General features: G+C 40.4%; 1 pseudogene; it reads left to right on the top strand.

Annotated features, from left to right (window-relative positions):
• The first annotated feature begins 1,026 nt into the window (after nt 1-1,026).
• On the top strand, nt 1,027-2,864 carry LOC107142528 (annotated as a pseudogene).
• The last annotated feature ends 1,172 nt before the right edge of the window (nt 2,865-4,036 follow it).

Genomic DNA, 4,036 nt, shown 5'->3' with positions numbered 1-4,036 from the left:
TATTAAATTTAATAAGTAGTATCAACATTGTTACTATTTTTAACATAAAAAAAAACATAATCAAAAATTTGGTTTCCTTTTTAACTGAAGAGACTTTAGGGTTTTAAGGGCAATTTATTTATTATTTTTTGTGGGGGTATACCGGGGATTGAACTCAGAGACACTCGACCACTGAGCAACATCTCTAGCCCTTTATTTGATTTTGTTTTATATATGACAGTGGAATGCATTATAATTTTTATTACCCATATAGAGCACAATTTTTCATATCTCTGGTTGTATACACAGTATATTCACACCAATTTGTGTCTTCATACCTGTACTTTGGATAATAATGATCACCACGTTCCACCATCATTTCTAACCCCATACCCCTTCCCTTCCCCTCCAACCCCTCTGCCCTATTTAGAGTTCATCTATTCCTTTCATGCTCCCTCTCCCTATCCCACTATGAATCAGCCTCCTTATATCAAAGAAAACATTCGACATTTGGATATTTGGGATTGGCTAACTTCACTTAGCATTATCTTCTCTAACTCCATCCATTTACCTGAAAATGCCATGATTTTGTTCTCTTTTATTGCTGAGTAATATTCCATTGTGTATATATGCCACTTTTTTTTATCCATTCATCTATTAAAGGCCATCTAGGTTGGTTCCACAGTTTAGCTACTGTGAATTATGCTGTCTAGCCCTATTTTGTATTTTATTAGAGAGAGGGTCTCACTGAGTTGCTTAGCACCTCGCTAAATTGTTAAAGCTGGCTTTGAATTCGCGATCCTTCTGCCTCCGCCTCCTGAGCCTCTGTGATTACAGGTGTGCGCCACCTCACTCGGCCTTAAGGGCAATTTAAATGACATATTTACACATATAATTTATAGACACATTACATGTATGCAATACGTACATACACACATTTAATCTTTTGATTTTTTAGTTCTACTGATTGGGATTAGCCTCTGTGGGCTGTTATTTCCATTGTGCAAATAGTGGACATAGAATTTCTTATCATTTTAATATGGGATCGGGGGACCTGGAGCACCCAGGCTGGGGATAAAACCACTGCTTGCCTGCAAGGTAGCTGGCCTGGCCAGGACCTGCCTTTCGAGGAACAGTGAGCAGAATGAATACCTCCCAGGACCAGAGTAGCTGCTCCAGTAATAGAGAAGCCCTTTTGAGATTTAGGGATGCTCGGAGGGACTTGGAGCTTGCTATTGGTGGAGTTCTCTGGGCTGAACAGCAAATCAAAGATAACTTGCAAAAGGTGAAAGCTCAGATTCACAGTTGTATAAGCCGTCACCTGGAATGCCTTCAGAGCCGTGAGGTATGGCCGTGTGAACAGGTAGATCTCATCTATCAACTTAAAGAAGAGACACTTCAGGGCTGGGGTTGTGGCTCAGCAGTAGCGCACTTGCCTGGCATGTATGAGGCACTGGGTTCGATTCTCAGCACCACATATAAATAAATAAAATAAAGGTTAATCAACAACTGAAAAAAAAAAAAAGAAAGAAAGAAGAGACACTTCAGCAGCAGGCTCAGCAGCTCTACTGGTTATTAGTCCAGTTAATTTGCCTTATCCATCAATTGGAGTGTACCCAAAATAAAGATCTAACCAATCAAGTTTCTGTGAGCCTGGAGAGACTGGACAGTTTGACCCTTTAGCCTGAAGATTCAACTGTTCTGCTCTTTGAAGCAGACACAACTGCATTGTGCCAAACCATCACCACCTTTGGGTCCCTCAAGACCATTCAAATTCCTGAGCACCTTATGGCTCATGCTAGCTTATCAAACATTGGACTCTTCCTAGAGAAAAAGTTTCTGGAAAACCAAGTTAGCAAAAATTTAACAGCCATTCTACTACCAGTTCTTTCTCCATTGAAGTTGAAAAGGTTGAAGATCTAGAGCTCCTTGATCAAAATGCGATGGGGTTGCCTGATTGGCTGGTGACTCCCCAGGAACCCTGCAAGTTGGAGAAACCTGAGAAAGGCAGCCGTGAAACCAGTGAGAAGTTTAAGCTCATATTCCAGGTGTTCCAGGAGCCCTACAGTGTGAATGATTGGCTTGCCAGACCTGACTCCTGTACCAACCGTTGGGGCAACAAACCCAAAGGTGGGGAGATTGAAAACCTGGGCAGTCTGAAGTGCCCGAATGACCACCTGGAGGCCAAGAAACCACCGTCCCACCAGCAACATGATTACTGAGGATTGGCTTGTCCAGAATCATTGGGACCCATACAAAGTAGAAGATGTATGCAAAGCCAATGAGCTCTGTGCGAGCTTTGCAGAATGTGGGTGGGGGAGAATTGTGAGAAGGAAGCTTTGTGTAGATGGCTTCTGAAGAAAGAAGGAAAGGATAAAAATGGGATGTCAATGGAACCCAAACCCGAGTCTGAATATGTAGTTCTGTCCTTCCCAGAAATGAGGTAACAGAACAAGCTAAGGCACCAAAGGCAATGGCTCCTTTTAGAAGTGCTGATTCCTTTCAAGTCATAAGGAACGGTTCCTTGTCAGGGTGGCTCGTCAGGTCCTCAAAGAAGGAAGTCCCAAGGAAGTGCCCAGTACTGAGGACAGGGCTAGCAAACAAAAGCTTAAAAGCCCCATTACTACTTCCTGGTGTCCCTTCAACTCTGCTGACCAGGTCTTGCCAGGAAAGAAAGTGGAAACCTCTCAGCCAGCTATCCTCTGGAGAGGACTAGTGGTTATTTTGAAAGAAGGCCTTGGAGGTGTTTCTTAGCTCACTCTTTCAAGAGGAACAGAAACTCCCCCCAGACCATTATAGCCTCCCAGCAATTTGTGATCTCTGCCTGTATGCAGCTTCAAGTTGATAAAGAAAAGTGGTTATATCAAACTCCTCTCCAGATGTGAAGGCATGGACTACTATACCAGCAGCTTCTCTGCAGATTATCACACATCTGTGAACTGGGTGACTGCAGCTTGCCAAATCATCATGTTCCTGGGTCCGACCAGTTAGCTTAGTTTCTTTCATAATTTTAAACTAGCAAAGAAAAATCATCAAAAATTACGAGTTTCTTTGTAAAAGACAGAAGTTGTTTGTTGATGCTGAGGTTATTCATTTCCTTCTTTCAGAAGTATTCACTTAGTTTGTCCCCACACTACAAATGCACCATCTTGGTAGATAGGTTATCATCAGCTTCCATGGCTCTTTAGATGGGGTTGTTAACTAGTACATAAACACTGTAGTTTTGAAAGTGAATATTTCTATAACCAAATTGTGCTGATGTATTTTAAAGCTAGTAAACTTCCCTAAACTTTTGATTGCCCCCACAAAAAAAGTGGGATCAATTTTTACAAATGTTCAAATGCTAAAAAAAAGTAGTTATCGTCTCTCTATATGAAGTACAAATTATGCACACATACACATGATATACATATTCAAATATATTATCTCACTTTTTTCTGCTCAATGTGCAAACACTAAAGAATAGTGTCTCACTGATAAATTTCCGCTATGTCTCTTATTCATCAGTTTTTTTAAAGTTGACAGTTTATTATTCAGTTCAAGAAGATTCGTAAATTTTATACCTTCTTTGCTACATGTCTCTTTTGGTACATTTTGCCCTTTACTTTGCAATTCCACATTGTCTTGTAATAGTCTTTTAACAGTTGCTTTTCTTTTTCACAGTTGGCAGTGGAATTCTGCCTTCATTCTGTGTGTTTTCTACCAGTCCTTAGTATTAGGTGATGCAAGTGTTTTAATTTTTTAGTATCAGAACAGACACCTCTTGGAGGACACAGCCCTCTTTAGAGATGTGCCCCTTCTCCAGGAACCTCCTCTTTGATCCCCAGCAGTCAAAGAAGAATTGGGGGGTTCAAATAAGATGGAGGGAAAAATATCAACCTTTGATAGTGAAAGAACAATATCAATAATTTAGGAATACCTTTTTAGCCAAAGAAATATCGTCTTGAGTATTTTTATTATCTGATATTAAATGACAGCAGTAGAAACAGTTTACAAATGGCATTGTCGTAAGTTAACTCATTGGTCAAGAAAAAAATCCACTGTATATTCAGGAAAA

This window comes from Marmota marmota, unplaced genomic scaffold (genome assembly GCF_001458135.2).
Source record: "Marmota marmota marmota unplaced genomic scaffold, marMar, whole genome shotgun sequence".
Taxonomy (NCBI): Eukaryota; Metazoa; Chordata; class Mammalia; order Rodentia; family Sciuridae; genus Marmota; species Marmota marmota.
Note: the sequence above shows the minus strand (reverse complement) of the source record. Positions and strands in the feature narration are given on the sequence as shown.